The following is a 24,988-nucleotide window of genomic DNA, read 5'->3' on the forward strand; positions in this document are numbered from 1 at the left end:
GTAGACTTGGTAGTGCTGGGTTAATAGTTGGACTCAATGATCTTTTAAAACCTAAATAATGCTATGGTCCGATGATCAATTTCTTTAAATATAAGGAAACCACTGAGAAAATAAATGGAATAAAAATAAAATACCCATACAGAGCTGTATATATAATGACTCACGGTTAATACAAGAAGCATTTAATTCAGAATTTAAGAGCTAAAAATTATTTGTATTATTGATTTTTTTTGTTGTTCCCTGACAGCTAACCAATTACTCAGAGAAGACACACTACACTCACACAGTCTTACATAGCACCATGTGCAGTAAAGATTAATAACTGAAAATAAAACTCACCATGTTGTTGAATGCTACAGCGGTCAGGCAGTTCAGGATGAATAAATTCTTGTAATAGAAGAATATTGGGATGCAGCAATTATTTTCTGTTTTCTCAGATACTCAGGCTATTGACATCTCAACAAGAGGTCAATTCGCTATCCAAACAGTCTCAAGGTATTAATTTGTCTAAACCTAAAACAGATGCCCTCTCAAATAAGATAATTCCTGAAACTATGCATGCCCTGTTACATCTGGTGCATCATGCTTTCCCCACAGCACGGGCTTCTTTGCTTATTGTTGCTCCAAGACAGTAACTCTTGTCATGACACTGAAAGAAGTATGACTGGTGTCAGCAAATATCAAAGAGTCAAAGCCAGATCAGAAATCTTGCTGCAGGACAAAGTTCCTCCTTGTGACAAATTTCCACTAAGAATGATCCTGCATTGGTCCAATGGCATCTGCATGGAAATGCTGGGTTTAGTATCACATCCTGCTTATTTTCTTTGAATTAGGATACCTGCAGCCCCTACAAAGTTGCCTCGACGTATTCTTCTTATATAGGATTGCTTTAGATCTTACATCTAAGAAGCTCTGCAGTTCAAGTCTTATTTCGACCCAGTGGTGATACATCTTTCTTGATGTCATATTGACTGCCTTCAGTCCTGCTTTTTTGGATAGATTCCATGTAGTATATGAAAGAAAATATGTTTTGACCTAATCAGTCCATTTTGTACCTCTTGGAACAGCAATGTTGCCTCATCTCCATGAACACACTTTCTGAGTTACATTTTCAAATTTAATAGATAGAAAGAAAAATCACATTTATTTGTTATTTTTACAAAATAGTTGGGGAAACTAGTTATACATATATGCATACACGTGCATAGATCATGTGATGTAAAGAAGTGGGATATAACAGTTACATTCTGTGTGAGCATTTCTCAAACTCATTTGGCCAAATCAATAAGTGAACTTTACTCAGTCTATCAAAACATAGTGTAACTCAATTTTTACTGTGGTAAAAACCTAACTTTAACAAGGTCTACCCATCAGAAAGCAGAGAACCTTCCAGACCAGAGGGCATTTTCATGCAGTGCTCTGAAGCTAAAACATAAACAGCCTAAAACATAACAGCCTTATAGGAAAACATGACACTTCTCTGAGGCAGAGGAGCAAATTAGAGTATATCATTTGAATAGCTGCATTATGAAGCTATTGATGTTAACAAGGACATATATTACTTTTTGGATCACTTATGCTACATACTTGCTCACTTACAGAAGCCAAAAATCCCAATCTTCTAACACTGCATTTTCATTTTTCTCACTCACTAATAAAAAAGAATCCAGTTCTTGGACACTGGGCACCTTCACTTCAAGTACCTGACTAGAACCTTGATCTTCAAAATGTTGTTTTAAAATTGGTTTAATTTTTCTTCCCTCACTGGATATCACAATAAATGCTTTTTATTTTGAACTTTAATAAGCTGTGCAAAGAAGACAGAAGTTGCCATCAATAATTTGTCTAAAGCACACACTGCTTTATCCCCATGTTGGACTTGATAGATCACATGGAAGATCTACATGATAAGGATGAGAAATGCAGCAATCTCATCTGTGTAATTTGTATTCTGATAATGATATGTACTTTGTAAAGATGAAAAATAGATTTTATATACCGATACAGCCTGAACAGTATTATAACCCTGTTGTCTTACTGAAGTCTTGGCTAAACAGATTTCCAAAATATCTATGAAATATCAACCACTACATAAACATTTATCTTTGTATTTTCTATTCAACTCGATTCACTGCTATTCAAATTGTATCCATTTATATTCTGAGTTTGTAACACTGGGCTGATACATGCCTGTTTTCTTATACAACGAAAGGTAAGTTTAAAAAAAAGTTAAGGACACACAAGTTTTAATTTCATTAAGTGTTAATGAGCATAACCAGACTACTTATTTTCCTACACTAATTGTTTCCATGTTGTTAAAAAAAATGAATAAAGCAAAAGCTCCAAACCTTCAATATTCTAGGTCACTACTCTATACTTAGTGTTTATCAGACGGAATTTGGATTTCTGGAGTGTCATAAAACTCAGCTTTGTGAGTAAACAGAACTCAGGATAGAATTTGGCTCTGATTCAAGGAATACAGTGATCTTCCTCACTCGTGGGTGAGCTTTACTTTGCTCTCTGCAACCATCCTATTTCAGATAATGTATCTTAAAAGTAATACTAGAAAATTGGCTTGCAAGTAATACTTGTACTGATAACAGATCCAGTTTAGAGGACAGATGTATTCCAGCCATGCAGACCCTGGGAAGTGAAGCATCATAAAGAAAGAAAATAGATCATTTCAACAGTCAGGACTGCACTGTCCAGTGACAGCAAAATTACTGCTTTCACTGGTGCATGACTGTGTGTTTAACATGTTGATACAGCCTCTAATTCAATGTAATTCTCACAAAGGTAAAATTGAGCCAGTCAGACATACTCATCTTAGCTCCAAGTTTTCCTGGTCAGAGACAAAGGTCTGAAGTGAATTCTTTATATAGACAATACTATAGAAAACCAAGAAATGCTCAGCTAATATGTCTATCTAGTCGTATTTCAGGACCTCCTCTGTTCAACACACTGAGATCACAGGGCAATTCCCAAAACATGACTGACCATTTCTGCTCTGGCAATAAAATTCGTTGCTGAAAGCACAACAGACACAGAGCAGTTTCTCAGCTGCCATGTCCATGCCATCTCTCTACACAGGCCTGGTCTTTCAATCTTTTCCCTACAAGCAGCAGAACGGAGGTGAAATAACATTCAGCTGCAACACTAGTGAATCACAGTCATCTTATTAAACAGCTGGGGTATAAGTACTTCAACAGCAATCTCAAGTAGCTCCTCTTAGATCAGAACACTTTTTTGCAGTTCTCACGTACAAATAAACAAACACACTGACTCTGCGAATAAAAGAGGCCACTGGGACAGTGCAGTCTAACCTGTTGCGTAACAGTACAGAAACCAATACTACTTCACAGTGCCTTCCATCAAGTACCACTTCCGAATCAGATGCAGCACAATGCTTTCAGCTCTGCTGCATTTCTGGAGGAACTCATGAGATCTTGGAGAATTTAATGAGTACATTTCAAGGATGTTTCAGCATCTAATTCCCTAAATTGCTTCAGGAATCCTAGACTTAATTCCAAATGAAATCTTTTAAGTTACAAGAATCCACAACAGTGCTTGGTAAATTGTTCCAATGTGTATTTACTTCTCTTTAAAAATATGCACTTTGCTTCCATTTTGAGGTTTAACTTCCATGTATGGGATCTTTTTTGTCATACTTGTGAGTCTCAGAAGGTCAATATTTTATTGCGTTCCACAGAGAGAAAGGTTTTCCTACTCCACCCCCACCCCCAATACTGAATCAAACCAGCCGTTATTATTAATCTTACGTGAACCAATCTTGTAGTTTCTCCCAAAGTGTCTCCAATTTTCAACAACTTCTTCAAGCATGAACACCTTAACCAAGTACGTCCTGGAGTGGCCATGTTTGGAACAGAAAGATGGCCTTCATGTATTAGTAAATATATTAGTAAATAAGACCTGAGTAGTGACTTAACCTGCCACCTGCAGAATCCTATTACACCTGGTAATGTACCATGCCCTCAAACACTTTTTCAGAATTTGGATTTATGGGATCTAACCCCCATTTTATGCTCCTTTGTTCTTGTACTGCCTAATTCTTAAGAAAAACATTTGTTTATATTGATACAGGACATACCTACAGAATGATACTTTATGTACAAATTCAGTCAAAATTTTTAAGCAACTTACCCTCCTCAGTATTTATCACTTCACCAGTTTCTGAGCTATTTCCATACTTTATTTTGGATGATTTTATGTTTTCTTTCACTTACTGAAATTGTCCTGATTTCCAGGATTTGCAAGATTGGAATTTTAGTTGTTCAAATAACTTCTTAGGGAGCTTATAAAAATCAGGTGCAAATTATTTAATTGTGCTGATTTTGCAACACTGAAATATTTCTCCTCATTTCTAAAACAACAACAGTATGATGGAATTTCTAGCCTACTTACACTTCATCAATGCACTTAGTTAAATTCGTACTTTAAGAGCAAAGACAATACAGAGACCTTCAATAATATGCATGTTTACACATTTTATTCTTTATGAATGATAGGTTGTTAAAATGTTGGTTACTCTTCCTTTGGTCTTGAGAACACAGTCCCTGCATCCAAACATGACTGTGGTCTCTCTCAAGCATACAAGCCCTGAATACCAGAATTCTTTGCCATGGCCCAGCTGTGACCCACCACTACAGTGTCCCTCCCCCAAATCATTAGACAGCTTTTTTAAACTGTGTCTGCATCATGCAGACTGTAGCTAAAAGGGCTGGCAGGGAAAGGCAGGAAAACAAAAGGTAAGTAGAAACTATACAATAGAAATAAAGCAGACTGTAGCAACAATTTAAAATAATAGCCATAAGGCAGAGTTTCACATAAAATGAAGCTTTCAGGAGACCATAATTTTGTATTACCCAGTGAGTCAGAAGAGGCTACTAAAGTACCTTGGCTACACTTTCTTTATCCAGTAAGACTAAATTTATATTTTGCACAGTGCCGGTTCCATCCCCGCAACCCTGAACTAAGAGGATTATCTGAATCATATTTTTTTAGTACGTTTTTGCTGTAGTTGTTATAATCATATAAAAATACAAAGGAAGACCATATAAGGACAGATGTGCTTCCTATAACCTTTCCGGTGTGAACATAAATGTGCAGACTCTGATTCCATGAAGGCATCAGGAGATGGAGAGATATGTATCACTGTTGCTGTGTCTGCCTATGATGTGCACTGCAAACCAAAGAAAGGCATCTATCTCTCCCTGCATCAGCCTAAAAACCAGTGCCAGTTCCACACATTGGTTTGTTTCTAACAGTGGTGAATTATTTCAGGAATATGATTTTATACCTCAGGAGTAAATTGGATTTCCCACTGTGCTCAACTTGAAATTTTTTACTGGAAGAGAATGACAACAATACAAGAACTATTCCATTTCTCAGAGTTAATGGTGTCATTACTTTTTGTCCAACCATAAAAGCTTCTTACAGGAGCCCACTTCCAGTAGTGTGGATGTCCAAAATTAGCCATTCTGAGTGAATTCAAAGGCTCATTGAGCCACTGGCATAAACCACAATGGCAGTAGATGCCTAAAGAAAAGTATAGAGAAGCATAAGAAGGTTGAATAATTCTGGTATTTCCTGAGCCAGGGAAATACCAGAATTCTTGTTAAGAATTCTGAGAGACTTAACAAGAATGGTACCTGTCTCTAATACTGTCCTTGCCTCAGGGATGTCACTCAACACTCATGTTCTCACATGCATCTCTATTTCGGCTGTGACTTTCACTAGAAAAAAAGAAAGTCACAAGGACAGGTATTTTTAAAATGAAAGGCTCACTTAGCATTCCATTGGATAAATAAGAAGAGGTAAAATAAATAAAAAGGACCAAGATGCTTAAGAATTTGGCCGCACTTCTTCACCTATCTTCTACAATGTCATATTTATCAAGGCAATGGGATGTGAGGTGGGAATCAGGCAATGATGTTTTGAAGTGGCTTCATCTCTCTTTTCTTGAGACTGTTCTTCTGAGTTTATCAACCTGTTTACTTTGTTATTTATGTACGATGAAATAGATAAATTAGTATTTTAAACAAACAATAATTATTTAAAAATAAAGAAAATATTTTGTTTAGTACCTTGACATTGTTTGTATTAAAGAATAAAGAAGGACATTTTTTTAATCATTCTGTTTAAATCCTGCAAGTGTAATGTAGTTACGATTTAAAGACTGAAAAAAAACCCCAAAACTGATCTGAATGTTACAAAATTTCTCTATTTTTACAGAAGTTAAGGCCAACTGTAGGAAAAAGAGTCTTCTGGCAAGTTGGGTCAATTTCCTCCACCAATAGCCTATCTTCACCAAAAAGAAAGGTTAGTCTAGATGTCATAGGAAGAAGGACCACACCTTTGTCTACAATTCAGTCAATAAATATCTAAATGATACCAACTGTAAAAAGCAAGAGACGAAAGATCCATGTCTCAAATAAATTTTGATACAAAATTGATTACAGCTGTGGGGAATTATCTCCTATTTCTGCCAGCTGTGATGAACGGACATTTTTTTCAGACTGACACAGAAAAAAAGTCCGTGTCCTTCTATATCAAATATCGACCTTTCTCTTTATTTTTTCTTTTTTCCTCCAACTTACATATTTAACTCACATAAGCAAATTCATTACTATTTTTTCTTACTCAAAGAGAAGCCTTTATAGTTTTTAGTTGTTAATGATTGTTTCCTTACTTTTAACAGTAATTAAACCTTTGATTCAATGTTTCACTCTGTATCCCAGCACCTCTCTATCTGGAGTTTTTGATCTTTTCTTCCCATTTATAACAGGTGCTGTGACTTAAGGATCTTTAAGGTCCTGTTCAACCAAAGCTATTCTGTGATGCTATGGTTCTGTATCTCCATTTTCCATTATGCCTACACAGATGGTTTGTCAGACTTCTGAAATTATTGTAGTCCCTAAGATACTCAAAGCTAATAATGGTCCAGGAGATTTCAGTTTCCAGCTCATCCCAAAACATTATGGATATTCCCTGGACTTCCAACTTGTTCTGGATGCAGAAATGCTTAGAAGAGTTGTCTGCATTTTAATTTTGATGTTGGGTTTTCCCATGACTAGAGAAGGAAGTAGGAATATATAGCAATAATATAACACTTGAATTTTGATTTGAAATGTCTTGTTTTATCTAATAGACACACAAATCTCTTGTCTATCTCACAGTCAGTTTCGTTTCTTTTCTCTGATTCATAGGCCTTCTATAACTGCTCAGGGAATTGCTATTAAACTGCAATAAGAAGTCCTGCCTAAATTTTTCTTTAAAATACCTCAAGCAAGTCATAATCAATTTTTTTCAATTTGCACTAGAAATCTGGGCTTTTTTTTAATATTTGATTGCAGTACCGTTGCTTCATCCAAGCTTTTCTGCCTTCTCAATGTACTTTACCTGAGGGAATTTTCTGATTTTTCACATTACAGCTGTTACTTTCACACCAGGATTATTAGTAGAATACCTTATGCTTCCTCTTGTACTGCATCAAAGATCATCATATCTTTTAACTGGTAATTTGTTCTCTTTGTCTTGTGTCCTTTTCCCCTAAGGAATAATATTTTGCAGAGCCTGAGACTTCTGCATAATTAGATCATACAAAACATCCGCTATCCTGTCTCCCACTAAGACAAGAGGACCTTAAGGTTTAAATTACTTCCATACATTCTCACTGATGAAGATCAATTATATTCCCTTTGTTTGGTCTCATTAAAGTTCAATTTCACCCACATCCCTAACACATTCCATACAGATTCTCTTTATCTGACTTTCTTCAAAGCCTAGTCATCTTTTCCCTGATGATAAACATATCTTGATTTAATGGCAACTTTAAGTCCTGTCTGCATTTCCCTTGAACAAAATTCACAACTAAAGAGTAACATTATATTCACAGAATTACAGAATAGTCTGAGTTGGATGGAACCCACAAAGGCCATTGAGTCACTCTTAAGTGAAATTGTCAATATATTCCTGAGGAAAATAAGTGAACCACATCCTGTTGTTCTAATAAATGTATCACTAATTAAAATACCTTCTCTGATGACAAAATATTTTCTTTTACCCAAGCTACTTGAGAGCTGAGGGGATAGGCTGAGGGGTTTTTTTGTGCATGTGAAAATGCATATAAATATATGTAAATGATAAGCAAATGTATTACTGCGAAAAACTAATTCCTAAGGTAAAAATACAACTTTTGTTTGGGAAAAATCACACCACTGCAAACCTTATGTCACCTTTTCAATAAAGTTTCAGAGTTCTACAGAAGGCCAAACTGAGGCAAACTTAGCTGATCCATTTCACATTGTCAGAACATGAACACTAGTTCCAAACCGTATTCTACAAAGAAAACTTACCATTTTTTGAAGTGTGTATGTACCTTAGAAATATATACTTGCAATGTATAAATACATATGTATACTACATATATAACATGCAGAATCATATATATTTCTCTGTCTCTCTCTATACATATCTATATATCACATAAGAAATCATCATGGATGCAGTTTTATGGCTAGGGAAATGTTTCAACACTTTGCTTCCTTCTCCTCTTAAAAGACATTTACTAAAATACAAAGCTGCTGGAGGATTAGATAACATTCTAATTTTAAGAAATTATATTTTTAAGGTGAGGTATCCATTGAAATTTTTTGCACCAATGGAAAACAATGAAAAAAGATCACTCTGGAGTGACACAAAGAGTATTCCTAAGATGTTTAATGTTTCATGCAGTATCTTAAATTCATGCTCTACTCAGGGAAATTTACAAATTGAAGTATATCATCATACCTAACTGAACTAAAATACCCATAACAAATTATATGACTATCATATTAGTTTAACATTACAATTAAATTGCATGTATTGAGAATACTGAAATGTGTATATACTGAACTGTATTGACTTCTATTATACCGTATATATTGAACTGTATATAGTTCTAGGAGCTATTTTTAAAATCATTTCAACTCATAGGCAGAATGACCACCATTTAAAAAAGATGTCAAAACTCTCCCTGTTTCTAGTTGCCTTCCACAGAGAGAAGGAAGTTTTAGTTTGCCATTTGGTAATAAAGAAACAGGATGTGGAACTGATTTTAATTCTTTTTCAGGATGATTAGCATTGGGAAATACCAATAGTTTATTATATGTAGACATTTCACTGCTATTCCATTTCTGTTCCAGAGGCTAGAGGTCAGCTTATCTTCAGTATGTCCTATCTGGTCTCTCTTAGTGTAAAAAAACACCCAAAACAAACAGAAAAAAAGCAAGTAAAAATATCTGTGGAAACTGTGGAAAATAAGTTCTTTCCCTACCATAGTTTTTCTAGGCCATTTCAATGTTGCTTCCAAGTTGCTGCAACCCCCTGCCACACTTGTCTTCTCTACTTTATTTTTCCCTCTGACCTCTCCCCTTTGTTATATTCCTCTAGGCCAAATCAATCCTTCCTCTCACATTCCCTAACTCTCTCCACACCTCTGGTGTATCTACCTCTGTGGGGCTCTACTCATCATTTAAGTTTATATTAAGTTTATATTATATGTATACATTTTTACATTCATGTTAGACTTGTGAAAAAAATTAACCACAGCATTCAGAGACATTTAATACAAACTATGATCAGAGGAAAGGACTCACCTCTTTTAGTCAGTTTTCCATTTTAGTTGTTTCAATAGTTAAAGAGGGAAGAGATTTTTGCACACTCTTTAATTCAGATGTCAGTTCCAATATTTGATGCTTGACTGTTCTGAAACACAATCAAAGTGTAGGAGTTAAAACTACTAGCCTGAAACAAGATAAAATTATTAACATGGCAAGGATCTATGTATTCATTAAAAATCACAGCAATGTTGGATGTTTTATAACAATGTTCCATGGCAAGGTTTTCACATGGTTCCACACTCTCCTTTTTGCCACAAAAAAAAAAAATTTGATTGCATAATGCTGCATTTGCGGTGCCATCTCAACCTTCCTACTCTCCCTGCACAATGCACGGAGAGTTTGTTGGTTCTTTTACCAAAAGGTGCAAAGACTAGTTACATGTGATTGCCTCAGTAAATGTCTGCAAGCTCACCTCTCCCCCACTCGCTCCCTTCCACCACCTTTTCTCACTCTACATAAACACCATGGAATCCTGATGTCTGTGTCTGGAAAAGCAGAGGAGAATGGTGAGAAAACCTGAACCACCCAGCTGTATCCATCGTACTTACCCCACCAGCATTTGATGGGTAGTGGACAAAATTGCAGCGGGAAGTCGCTACACATTAAAAATGATATAAACTGAAAATACTTATTTATAAGCCATTTTCTCTCTCTTGTAAGGAAAAATTATATACATGTTTTTCCCTCTTATTTCTCCAGTACTACTTACTGAGACTAACAGAAATAAATGGCTTTCCTCCGTGTTCTATATTTGTTCTCTATGAGTCATCTCACTATTTAAGTTTTGTTTCCCATCACCTAAAGGTCTCATGTGGACAATTTGAAAGTACAAGCCAGAATAAGTGTGAATATTTTGTCTTGTAAATGCAGTGAACATCTCAAATCAAACTTTCACTGTAAAGCATATTAAAAGAAAAAAAAATCACAGCTAAGGGTGCTTTGATACTAGCTTTGGACTATACTGAAGATTGATCACTACAATAACTTGTTTGATGAGTTCTTTAGTTATTTTAATCTCTTGATGCTCATTCAAAGAAATACCTTTCCACACCACAGTTAACTATTGGGGGTAAGTTGTCAGAAAAAGCAAGTAAAAATTTTCAGAGCAAAAATAACGTGCAAATATTATAAACTCATGCTTATAAAACTAGAATAGTTTTATAACCCAATCAGAGTCTGATGTCCCACTTCCCACAGGCTAAAAATCTTCCATAAATTAATTCCTTTGGAAGCGGGATGCACATCTTAGTAAAACATCAAACTTTGGATTGAAATTCTTTCCAGCAACCACTATGAGGACAGGAATAGCCTCTGTACACAAGAGGTGATTATTCTTGGGAATTCCCTGACCTCTACAGCAGTCAAACAGATGACAGTCGCAGTCTCTTCTTCATTACTTTCTTTGTATTTACTGTGAGTCCTGTTTCCAAGATAAACTAAATTCTGACACTGCTTCAGAATCTCTGACATTACTTTCAGTATAGAAACACATTCCACTGGTACTCCAATGATAGTACTTTGTGTAGAGCTGGCTTTGAGAGCCTGCCTTTCCCTTGAGGTATGTAAATATAACTTTAGTATATTTCTTCTTAATTCTAAAACTAAATTCCCCGTTCCTTCACTACAGTTGGTATTTCTTTGTTGGTTGTGCAGGGTTTTTTTCGTCAGAAGTGGAAGAAAACAATATACTCAAAGTAAGAAAATGAGATGATAAAACTATCAGATTGGCAGTGGGATCAAGAGAGAGGTACAGAACTAGAAACTGCTTTTAAATTATTTCAGAAATGCACAGATTTCCTGTTGATAGCATCTCTTTTCAGGAAGGCTTTAATTTGCCTATAATATTTACTACATCATAAGCATTTCAGATTTTTCATGAGAGTATAAAATTGACAGAGTATGTTTAATTGTAACAAGTAAAATGGATTCATTTTTTTGTCATGACATCTCCTTAGGGAGCTTACAAACACAAATCTCTAAAGGAACAAATCCTCCATGTTTTTAGGAGGTGCCTTGAGTTGTAAGGACTTCTCTGAAGCCACTGAAACTCCCGTACTTGAGGATTTGGTTGAGAACCTTGCTGAAGCTGGGCTAAAATGGGTTTCTCTTACCTGACAGAATTCACTTGGATAAGAGAAATTTTAACTTGTCAGATGTATTTAGTGATGACAGAGACACTGAAGGCAGGCAATGTAAAGGTATCACCTGCATCACACAAGTGGAAAGCACACTGTAAGCCACTGCCTGAAGTGTAAAAAAGATAAAATCTGAAGTAACTTTCTGGAAACATCTAAGTATATATGACAGTTTTCAGAGATGGCCATGGGCTAGTGTGGCTTAATAGTTTAAGCCACTAGTGTGGCTTAATAGTTTTAAAATTTCTTGAATTCTTAATCTGTCTTGCTTTTGTGCAATCTTTCTTATTTGTGCATGTTGACGCGTGCTCGCCTTCTCTGACCACTTTCCCTACTTTTTATTTAACCAGAGAGGTACAAACAGAAAAGGTTCACAAAAAAAGCAAGATGATGGTGTGCGCAGAATGACTTCTGCATGAGGGACAATTGAATAGGGAAACACTATAAATGATGAATCATGGAAGATTATGAAAACAACCATAGGACATTAAATCAAGCTGATTTAGAGTCACATCATAAAAAGAAAGAAAGCTGAACAAATAAACAAAGAGGAGTGGCCCTTTCTGCAAAGCGCAGTTGTTCTGTGGGACTCTTGATGCAGTAGGTCATGGAGATCAAATCATGCCTTCAAAGAGAACTCAGGAAAAGTGTGGGAAAATTAAATTCCCTCAATTTAGGTAACTAGGAATATTTAGAAACATGCAGCTCAGAAAGACCCAAAGTTCAAGACATCAGGAAGCTAAGACAATAAGTTTGACATGCTCATGTATTCTTTCTTTTGATCTCTGATGCATGAAACAGGGCAGGGGCCAAAAAAACTTCTGAGCATGATGGCCATTTTTATAATTTTTGGTGTATTTTTAGATAGATTTTGTTAAAAAACAAAAACAAACAAACAAAAACAAACAAACAAACAAAGAAACCCACCAGCCCTGGAAGAAAGTGTGGCAAAGAAAAGGAGCAAAGAATTATCCAGAACAGGTGTCCAGGGAGGCTGTGGCATCTCCATCCTGGGAGATACTGAACATTCATTTGAACAAGACCCTCCACAAACTTGGTAACTGCCTGTAATTCCTTACTACGTAAATTATTCTGTGAATCTGTGAGTTTGAGAAACAGACTCCAATCACATCTGTACCACTCCTGTGCAGAACGCCAATTCACAGAGTGACCATTATCATTAAACCAAATTTCAGTGAGGAAATGAAGGGCAGGTCTTCAAGTGTTTTATCACTTACTAAACAATTTGATTTCTCTTCTACATGATGCTTCTTTACACTCCCAGGGTTCTGCTTGTATGCATAATTTTTAATTAACAATACATTCTGTAAAGGATACGGATGAAATTTTTACCTGGGTTTTTTTTTTCTCCCCTTTTTTTAAACACATATTTTATTTAAGCATTTCACAGTGGAAGTGCATGAGCATACATTTTTCTGTACACAAGATCAAGATACTGGCCTACATTAACAACCCAAATCTGTTCCATTACAAAGGTGTACTTAGAGGGACTTTATATATACTGCAACCTTTCAATGAGGGTGAGTACCTGATGTTAAAAATGGCAGATAACCTCTGGTGTTCAGAAGAAGCCTCTTTCAGATGATGATTCAGTGCTTATTAAGCCATTAGCATCAACCATTCTTCTACTTTTTAAGTACTGGGCAGGAACCTCATATATTTGCTACCCAAATTATAGCAAAATAATAATAATTACAGAAATTAGGACTGCCTAGTAACTACACGCAAATGAACCTCTAAAAATTTAATTAAAACCACACTAGTGTAGTAGTAACGGGAATACCATAAAGCTTAGCAATGAGCAGAAAACTCAGTCTTCTTCCTATAAAGCCAAGACTGCAATATCACACACATTTATTGAACCTCATTTGTAAAATTAAGAGCCTCCCTCAGACAATTAAAAATCATGCTGAGTACTCAGCCACAGTAAATTACAAATATAATTAAGTAAATAATAAGAAAGCCCAAGTCCCTACTTAAATGCACTGCCAATTCAGCTAATCCAAGCACAGCAAATATTAATGCAATACTTCAATGTCTACAGCTCAGCTCCTGATCTACAGTAATAATAACACATTAAGGTTTTGTTCATACTCAGAGCAAACCACTTATTTTCCCCAAGACAACTGGAGCACCAGGTTGCCAATAATAAACTGCTCATATCTTCCATCATCCTGCTCTGGAAGGCAGGCTGAGACGATGAGCACTTTTAGCCTCATTGTATTTGCCACCAATTACAGAGACACAGTCTTTTGATCATTCTTCATTTTAAACTGAAAATAAGCAAACCTGAAGGATTAAAATCAATGCCAATTAATAGGCTCTGCAAAGTGTGATTTTTAATTACGCTGCTTTAGGAAGTCACTACACAATCACTATTTGTATTCCATTGTTCCTGCATATAAAGCACAAAAAAATTACATCTTGGAAAAACCTTCTGATTCAGCAGCCGGCACACCAATGAGAAAAAAGTTTAAAGTTCTGTATTAGTGATAAGCACTATGCAAGAAATGAAATGTGTCTAAAATTATGCTGACAGCACATGTCACTTGCCAATAATATACATTAGCATTGATATGAACTGCTGTTTACAAGCTCACCGAGAAAAGATTAAATACAATTTAATTAATTCAAACTTAAATATGTATTTTTACCACTATACAGCAGTGTGTGAATGGCAGACATTTCACTGTCTCACCGCAGTTGTATTATTCTCAGCCCAACCTCATAAATATTAATTGCTTTTGAAACTGAGTTATAAGTCTGCACATGACAAAAAGGAAAAATCCCAAGCATAGGCTTTCCCTCAACATCAATCCACAGGAGGAATAAAATATTCTCTACGAAATGTTCTTGCATCAGCACCAGTGGGAAGCTCTGCAGTCTATTCTAGTTGGAGGTAAATGGTTTTAATTTGCTCTTCATTGTAACTGAAAGAATCAGTTATATAAAGCCTTAATATTTCCAAACCTGTTTCTTAATAAGGAGAAGCTTCCACAGCTCCTCACCTGACTGCCCCACTGTGAGATTTTTCATGCAATATGGATGAAGAATATGGCTCTAAAGCAGGCAGAAAACTACAAACAGAGGCAAATAAAAAAAAAAAAAAAATCCTAAATCCACAATTTTCTGTATCTACCACCACTCCAAGAATGCATTTTAAACAGGAATAGTTTAAAACCTTAAACTCAATAAAACTTTTTAATGTGTTTTGTTCCATTGCTCATGCCATTAAAACAGTTGAAACTGGGCTGATAGTGCTGCATACCAATATGTTAGTGCATCTGGTTCAGAGGGAGGGAGGGAGGGAGGAGGGAAGGAGGGAAGCCCATGAATCCAACTCCCCTTACCATTTGATACATATGTATAGGGAGAATTATGTATTGACACCACATTTATGATGAAAATCTCAGCATTGCACCTGCACAGTCAAGTGACATGTTACAAACAAATGAACTACAATCATTTTCTCTCAAATACTCTTATACATCCTTTAAAATTTATGACTAAAATATCTGTACATCATAAAAGTGGTTGCAACACAACATAGGCTTAAAAACGTGTGTACCTCAAGTAACATTTACAGAAATATATAATAGTCCTTCCCAAATCACCCTGTTCTCCATGTTTCTCACACAGCCTTTATGTTGCATTGATTCCCTTTTGGGAACACATATAGCAGCAATTATGTCAGTAGCACTCCAAGAATTACTGTGCTTTGAACCACTCTAAATTTTCATCTCTCTATTCCCAAAATAGCATGATGGGCAGTAGAAGACAATAAAAAAACCACCAAGGTTTATTATTCCTCCTGGTATACAGTGAAAAGTAGACAATTTCAGAGTACATCTTCCAGAACCTACATGTGAATTTTAAACATGTTCAGCTCATGATTTTATTGCATGAAATACTACTTCTGCAATCATCAAAATTCCCTTTGCTCTGAAATGCTGAAAAACTGCTTCCAGCCTAAATAGCAATCATGAGGCATTTGAGCAGTTTTTGATACTGAACATGTCAAAAAAAATGGCATCCAGCTGTTGCAGGAAGAAACTTTCAATTACACAGTTGGTTGAAAATGCACTGCGTAGTAATGAACTCTACCTGTGCAGCACTACTACGAATCTGCAAACAGGGGGATACTTTGATAATCTAATCATGCCTTTTCATAAAGGTTAAATTTCTATTACCAAAAATTAATCTGCGTAACAGATCATCTGTCAAAATATTTAAAAGGACATTTATTTATCTTTTCTGTTTTCTGGTGAAAAAATCTCTCTTTTTCTTCATGTGGTTCAGGTCATTCTGCTCCTGCTTTGGAGCCAAAGCTAAACATCACTGTGTATAAATGAGAGAGGCTTTCCCGGCAAGTTTCCATGGTTAAAACATCTGGCTAGGTAATGGCTTTCACATACAGTGCAGAACTTTTTATGTTCAGTCATCATCCATTCACTGTACTTAGAACTCAAACCTTCAAACCTCCTGAACAAGGCTCTAGTTACACTTGATGTGGAAAAAAAAGCTGTCATGAGAAAATTCATTATCTTTCCATCATGCTATACTGGGTGGTAAAATGAGGAAAGTTTGCTCCTGCATGAATTCCCACCAAACTGAACTGTCTTTGCTAGTGAAGGCACAGTAGGAATTATGTCCTGCACAGATAAGCATTCCTTATGTTAGTAGAGAAATTGCCTTTTTTTTTGTTGTTTGTTTTTGTTTTAGTGGTTTTTTTATCAGTGTAAACCATGTATTTTTCTGTCTTGTCAAACAGAATACAAAAGACTTAAGCAAGTTCAAACTATCTTGTCAACAAAGCTGATTCAGAAGTGTACAAACTAATCTTATATGTCCCAGGCTTAAATTATGGCAACGTAAGTTCCTGATGCATATTTAAGCAAATTAAGAGTTACATAGTACAAAGTTTATCTTCATTATCTATGTATTTTTTATTATTTTAAAAAATTAACAGACAACACTACCAGGTTGACTCTACAAATATTTTCTCTTTATTTTGTGCTAATAAGCAGGGCATATCAAGACAATTTTATGGCATCATGAGTATGGTACATTAGCCCCAGGTGTTTGCTGCTGGCCTATTGCTGCTCTCACTGGCTGCCAATATTGCACTTGATTTGAACACGAACATAGGTTGAAGTAAAGAGCTTTTAAAAAATCCGCACAATGTAATCAGGTTTATTACATCTAACTACACAAGCACCGGTTTTCAATTATATTTTACTGTGAAAGAATTGAAAAAAAAATCCCCTAATCAGGAGAATTTTTATACATAGTTTTTTTGATTACAGATTTCACAGCATACCAGCATCCAAGAGAATGTCAAAGAGAGAACACAACTCCAATAACTGTGTGCTGTTTTTTTCTTAATTCATTCATTGACTGCTTGATTAGTTAGTTTGTGCAGTACTTAGGAAATGTAAAACAGTAATAAGTGCTAATTAATCATTTATATAACATTCAACTACAGCTGCAAATTGTACAAATACAACAAAAAATATGAACTGCAGAACGGTGAATAATGAACTTCCTTCATTAGGGAAAACAAAAGGGGAAAGCAGTCACAGGCAGCAATAAGGGGGCTGTAGCTGCAGAAAGCTTGCTCCACAGTGAGCAACAGAAGCAAGAGATGAGGTGAATGAGTGATATTGAAAGTGCTGCCCAACTGCTTGTATTAAGGAGAACATATGGCAAAAAGAGGCAGAACTACAAGGAAAAATGACAGTTTCATTGAATTGCAAATGAGAAATAATAATTTCAACAGCCACTGTGACAGAATACTTCTGTGTTATTACAAGCTCTGGTGGATGCTGCCTTAGACCAATTAATGAATGGAATCATTCCATGTAACAGCATTTAGTGCAGTAAGGCTGGAAGTGAAAAGGTGCTCCTGAGAATGCTTTCTAATGACCTAATGAACCAGCTCTAACTCGTTTCTGCTATCAGAACTACTTAACAGCTGAGTGATAAAGAGGACACAACATTTATCACTTCTTCAAAGTCCAAAATCATGCATAAATGGATGAAGCAAATGGAACAGAGTACCTAGTGATAGAAAAAGAGCAGGACAAAGCATCTAGTAGTATGAAACATGCAGAAAGGACAGAGAGATTTGCTGCTCTAAGAATAAAACTGTTTTGAGTTCTGTGAAAACATCCACAACAGATGAGTGGAAGAACTTGCATGTCATTTATGCCAAAAGTTAAACATCTGATAGTAAACAAGAAAAAAAACAAGCTAGTTAGACTATTATGCAGGTGAAAAGGGAACCCTTCCAAAATACTTCTGCCATGACTTTCAAAGTTAAACAAAGAGTAATAATGATAGTTTAAATGTACAACTAGGTATTAAAAGGTAAAACTAACTTACGGGACAAAAGATGAAAAATTAAGTTAACATTCATAAACATAAGCAAGAATATTAACACTCTTAGATACTATTATTTCTATGATATCAAAGGTTTTCCATATGAGAAGAAAAGGAAGTTTTAATGCAACTTTATGAAGACATGCATTTCCTTTTCTCATTTTTTGATGGATTTATCTTCTTCAGCCTGCCAGTATATGCAAAACAGTCTGCAGACATGATTTAATAGCACAACATATAAGGGTTTTTTCACATTCTTTAAATATAGAGAATGTTGAAAAATCTGATGGATTCATATACTAAGAGATAAAGAAGCCAAAACTATCTCGCTATACCATTGTTAAATTCAACTAATAATGCCCAAAAAGTCCATCAGAGTTCACCTGCAATTTTCAATTAATTTGCTCTGGCACATTATTAGACCTTTTTATATTTCATTTTTCTGAGTCTTCCTTTTCTTAGTTTGGGGAATTACCATTGTTTTAATTGTTCATGATTTATGAAGCTCTCTTTAAGGTCTAGTTTTTAAGGCAAGAAAGGTGAAATCTTCTTAGCTATTCTGTATTTTATCTTGTTTACCATTAACTACGGCCAAGTACCCAGGAATCAGATTTTTATGATTCTGGAAGGCATTAAGAGCATGATCTTTCAATGGAGGATCTTAAAATGAGATGTATGTCAGAGTTGAAACTTAATAGTCATGGAATGTAGGAAAAATTAGTTAATTAGTTTTCACAAGAACAGGTGATTTTTACTGAGCTAGTCAATCTGACTAGTTTCTGAGCTAGTCAATCTAATTGAAGTCACACAGAATTCATAAAATACCCCCAATAGCTAAATCTTCATGACATGCTACAAAAATTTTATTGTTTAAACTTGCAATGACATGCTGGGGTCTACATGGTGCATGACTCCCATTCCTAATGAAGGCTTTGTAACAAAACTGGCTGTATCCTAAGTATATCTATAGTATTTTTGACAGATCCCTTGGTGAACTTTGCATAATGGACAAAAAATAATAACCTTAAGGTGCAAAACCATCCTCCGAATATCATCAGGTTGTTTCTTCAGACGGCCCTTGTCTTTTCCTAATTTTTAGTTAAATAACCACTGTGACTGAAAAATCAATTCTCAATATGAAAAAATTCCTTTCAACAGATTTTATGAACAGAGTATTTTCTATTTTAATTTTTCCAACCCATACAAACATACTCCCTAACCCTCCAGAAAAAATTTTCTCCTATTTGGAACTTTGTTACTATTCACTTTTCAAGTTCTCTTTTTGTTAACTCTGTGTCTCTAAAATCCTTCTATTTAAAATGCAGTAATATTTGTAAAATAACATATTCAGCGTCGGATAATTCAGAGATTTTTTTAACATAAGCTCTTGAGAAAGTGATTAATAAATGCATTGGGAAAATAAGTATTTAATGTCCTTGGCACTGCCTCTATATAATGTTGGGTGAGTGTCTGAATGTGTTCACTTTGTTCCTTTGTGGCCTGAACTGTTGCTTGGTAATATTGGCGTTTGTCTGCTACATTACGGAAGACATCAGTTCAGAGATGCTTTCATTCTAGGTTACTGAACTCAAAATACCAGAACAACACAGTATCTAAGTTCTCCAGCCCTTGAATTACTCTCTGTTGCAGCAGCCACTTGTAATACAAACATCAAATGTGTAGATTTGCACGCTTTTGGTAAACACATTTTGTGTTCTAGACTTCCTTGAAAAACCATGTCTGTCTAGGTGTTTAGCACCTGACTGCCATGCAGGATCCGTCACTAAAAGGTAGCTTCCTCTTAAATATGCTGGCACTCAAAACTTCTCATTATGGTGCATTATAGGCATGGCTTGAGTGGTCAGAGTGTCCACACATAAATTCCAGCCTGTAATTTGCAAAGAAATCTTCACATGGGAGGAATATTCATTTGAACTGACATAGACTTCTCCACCAAAGTTCCACTTATCCAAAAGTTGAAAACAAAGTGATGAGTCAAGTGTAAAGACTTGAAGAAATGAAAGATTTTCATGAAAATTCAAACCACTACTCTGAATGCTGGATTAATTTTATTAATCATTTCTCAATTAGACTTCTGGCCTCAAACAAACTACTTCAGTCAGTACTTAAAAATATGCCAGCACTAAAAATGGATAAGTTTTCCTAAGAAGCAGACAAAATAGATGTTATTTAAAAATAATTTTAACAGGAAAATAAAAAAAACTCCAAGAAAAAAAGCCTTTATTTGGCATGCAACTACAATGACTACTGGCTTTCTGTCCAAGATAGTATGACTTGATGGTTTTTTAAACAGCTTTCAAGCATTTTTTTCTGAGTGGCCTGAAGAAATAAAATTGTGAGCCTGACTTTGCATTTGCAACCAGAATGAGTCACAGTTAAAGATTTTTAATGCACTCTTTGTACAAAACATCAGATCGTGACATCACTGCGCATAATTCGTATTCATTGCAAATTGCTTTTATAAAGAAATTGCTATTACAATTACAAAAGAACTTGGTACAAGAGAGTTTCATCCAATATCCCTACCATGATTTGCTTTCACTTGATTTTGTTTTCATTTCTAGGCTAGTAAAAATCAGCCCTGTTACTTGGCTGAATGTTTTGTGGCTTTCTGTAAATGTAGATTTTCAACTGAAGTTTTACAGTACCAGATTCAGCCAAACCTCTAAACCAGGCCTGATACTAACATGTATCTACTGCTCTGCTGGTTACAACCTTGGCCAAAACTTTCAAAACAACCACATCAGGACAAGAAACATAGATAACAATATCATATTCTTCTTACTGAACTGAAACAAGAGCCTTCTTACACATTGTTCAGAATCACTATAGTGCAATATCTTTATTGAGTCCCAGAATCAAGAAGCATGGTGTGTAAAGGTTGGCCAAGGAAAAAAAAAAAAAAAAAGAAAAAAAAAAAAAAAGAGTAACCTGTGTTATTTACCAGAGCTGATTGCAACAATAACCAAAGTTTCCTTACATCCCTATTATAACACCCTTTTTATCTGCAAAGATATTTTCCTCAGGAATAATTATCAAAAAGAATGTTTTGTAGCAATTCCCAGTGTATCCTAGTACAGCATTGCAACAGACTGCGAAACCAGAAAGGTCAAAGAAGAACCAAGTCATAGAACTGCTGCCATGGTAAGGGGACTGATAAACTTCATTTCCCAAGGGTTCAGCTTAAGGTAATGCATGAGCTTGTAATTGCTGACCTACAGCCAATCTATCTTATCTATGCAAGTAGTTACCTTTCCTGTCTCTTATTTGCTCACTATCAAAATTAAAATATCTTTTCCTATAGTACCCTTCCCCCCAATACTTTCTTCCATTTTGAAGGCAAAAAAACATACAGTTGACAAGTTTCAACTTGTGATGGGCAGAAAACTGTTGAAAACCACACAGTATCTTGAGATCCTAAATTGTAGAATACAGAAATCCTGGTGAATGAAGGATTTTGTCTGTGAAAAATTGAACTGGTATTGTATCTGTTTTGAAACCAATTCACTGATGTGCCATTCCGTACAGGGAGATGAACTGAAGTGCCATAATTGACAATTTCACTGGCAATACTGAAGTGGAAGCTATTATTACTCAAAACCCAAGGGATTGATATACAATGCCAAGGAGGATGGTGTTTGTAGCGCTGTTCTCAATGCCATAAGTGGCTCAGCACCACAATAAGCAAGGGTAACCTCTTTGCAACAGTCTAGACAGAGATGTCCTATGCACTTTTGGGTTGCTTTTTTCTATGATGTAAAAAAAAAAAAAAAAAAAAAAAAAAGTACCAGAAGAATTTGTGTACATTTAATTATTGCATGCAAGCATATTGAGAAAGTTAAAACCATTTTCAAAGTAATCCTAAGATATGAAAGAAATTATAAATATCCCAACTCAAATATCAATATAATTAAAAAAAAATAAATCCTGAAGAACCAAAAAATTAGGAGTTTGTCCTTTTTCAACCACCCAGTTTAAAACTGTTTCTCTGAAATTCAATTTCATATGCAGGGCCCTCATGGCCTTATACTCTACAGCACATCTACACAACCTGTACTTCTCCACATCACAGCTATTTGAATGCTATAAAGGAGTCCTTTTCACTCCATTTTAACTGTCCTTTTAGTATTTTAAGTTAGCTGCACGCATATACACAAATTCACAATGCCTCCAAACATAAAGTCTGGGTGTAACTATATTGCAATTTTGCCTGCGTAAGGCTGCATAGAAAGGGGTAGTGATGTGACGGTCCACTGCAATAGAACAGCCCTGGTTTTCTCAGTGTCTGTAGCCTCAGGTTCGCAAGATCTTCAGATGCAAGTGAAGTTTGCATTCTATCACCAGCAGAGGGTTCTGCAGTGAAGGAGGATTAATAATTCTCCTTGTTTTTCCTTTCCCAAATTGTTTGTGTTTTCACAATCTGCAAATAAATTGCATGGTTTAGTTTGCCAATGACTCACTTTCTGCAAGTACCAGACATGCAAGAGGAGGTCAGAAATGCTAACTGTGCTGATTACAACACAATTACTGATTTCTTTCACCTCCCTTTAACTATCCAGAAGGCTGTACAGAACCACTTGGTGTGTCTGTATTCATAAGACACACATTTATTTTTGTCATGTGAGGGAGGTATGAGTTTGGTGGTGGGGGTCTGGATCACAGTTTTTTAAAGATTCACTTAATGACTGCATCTCTTTTAACAATTCCCCATAGTGGAAATGGTTTGTTGTTTGAGTTTTATATATATATATATATATATATATATATATATATATATATATATATATATATATATATATAATGTACAATGCCTGGAACGGTAAGTCTTTGGTTATTGGTTGGAATTCCCACATACTGCAGTGACCTCTGCATTAAACAGCAGCACCAAAATAGTATCAGGAGTCTTTTTTGATGGCAATGCATTAATGGAACAAAGCCCTGATTCACAGCATAAGTGCATGAGGAAAAAAAAAGCCAGCTAAAGCAGGGGGAATGCTAGCGAAGCAGGAAATGCTTTAATACCAGATGCAGCTGAGCTCCCTCAACACAGCTCACTTTGACTGCAAGATAAAGGGATGGGTAAGAAATGGCATTCAGTCAGGACTGAATTAGATCGGTAGGAAAACTCGATTTAGTTTTGTTTCACACATCCAAGAGACTATTCTTGTAGAATTAAACAGGTTTTCATATAGATAATGGCATAATGGTGCATTTCTGATTAAAATAAATTTCATCCTAAAAAGTCAAGAAAAAATTTATAATTACAACAAATTAATATTTCAAAGTCTATTTTTCATGATATTTTTCAGTATACACAAAACAGTAGTTAGGCAGTTTTCAAAAATAATATCCCCCTTTGATTTTTAAAGGTTCATGTAGTGTAATAAATGGCCAACCTGAACAGAGAAGATGGTATAGAAATTCATAAAGCTAACTTTACTTGCAGAATAGGTCATGGTTTTCACAAGAGAGTTAAAAACAATTTACCAGTTCTTAGTCAGCTGGGCACAAAGATGGAGTCAAACTTTCAAAAATCTAGAAAGGCACATCCAAGAATAGGATAAAATGTTCAGAAGTACCAAAATGTGATCAAATGTTTATGTTCCACTGGATTTCAACTGAAATGACTGTAGAAAGGTGCTCTCTTTGAACATTTGAAAAAGACAGTATTTTACAAACCCCCCTCCTCAGTTTCTTGTTATTTTAAAAGAAAATTACCTGGATGATATGCCTCATTATAGGTCTCTGCTCTGGGAACATATACAAATTCTCATTCTTTCAGTAGGAAAAGAGATGGAACCTTTCTTAACCTTCTAACTATTGTTACAGTACCATGATTGTTTGCATAGGTTTACAAAAATGTCATTCAGGTGACCTAAACAGAATCAACATTAACACCTATCGACCAGGTCATTCCTTGCTGTACTTAATTCTGTGAGAAATGGGAAACATTACCAGGGAAAAAATCAGGAAAGCCTTTTTGCTCTTAGTCTACAGTGCAATATCAGATATTTTAAGTGCTTCATGCTGACTGCCTCTCTTGTTGAGGAATACTACAATCAATAGTTCAAATGCCAGATTCCCAAGTTCCATCTCACTCTATCTTTCCAACTGAAAAGTAACTCTATTCTGCCTTTTAGAAACACTTAACTTATTGACAGAGCAACCCTCTCAAATTGTTATCCAGCAGAGGCTGGATGAAAAGGTTTTACAATTTCTAGAAGTATACTTAGCCAGAAAGAGTCGAAGTGCATACATATGTGGAACAGTACTGCCCAAAGCAAGCCCGTTTTGAATTCTGCAGCTGCCCATGCATGACATTTGCTCTCATACACTAATACTTCCTTGTCAAACACACAAAACCACCTCAATCTGAATCCATTTCATAGAATATTCTCCCCCATTGTTTATTTTACCAGTTTATACACAGTCTAACACAGCCATATTGGTGCAGAGAATGATGCAAAATGTCCCTGAGACAGAAAGCCTTGTGCTTACTGCCTCTTTTTAGAGACTGCAAGTGTAGCAATAATGGGGGATGAACTGGCTGTAGGATGATAACTGTCTTAAAAATAGTCCTTCAAAAAAGGGCTTTGGGAGAGAGGGTGGAAGAAAAAGAAGTATGGAACATTATAGAGAAATTCAATCAAGCAATCAAAGAAAACACAATTAAGCTCAGGAGGTGAGAGTCTTGCTGATACTATCGTTTATCAATGGAAAATAACAACAGTTTAGGGTAAGCTACCA

At 35.5% G+C, this 24,988-nt stretch overlaps 1 protein-coding gene across 7 annotated transcripts in view; it reads right to left on the reverse strand.

Moving 5' to 3' along the window:
* Positions 1-24,988, reverse strand: part of DLGAP1 (DLG associated protein 1) — a 403,833-nt gene that overhangs the window by 244,778 nt on the left and 134,067 nt on the right. For 6 of the 7 annotated variants that reach the window (XM_066183026.1, XM_066183018.1, XM_066182983.1 and 3 more), the window contains one exon: positions 9,660-9,768. The gene's annotated coding sequence lies outside the window, so the exon portion shown is untranslated. Of the gene's footprint in view, positions 1-9,659; positions 9,769-10,095; positions 10,169-24,988 lie in introns of all 7 variants that reach the window. The other variant, XM_066183009.1, reaches the window with a different exon arrangement.

This window comes from Chamaea fasciata, unplaced genomic scaffold, assembly GCF_029207755.1.
Source record: "Chamaea fasciata isolate MVZ Bird 193981 ecotype frontalis unplaced genomic scaffold, bChaFas1.0.hap1 SCAF_1, whole genome shotgun sequence".
In the NCBI taxonomy this organism is placed as follows: domain Eukaryota; kingdom Metazoa; phylum Chordata; class Aves; order Passeriformes; family Sylviidae; genus Chamaea; species Chamaea fasciata.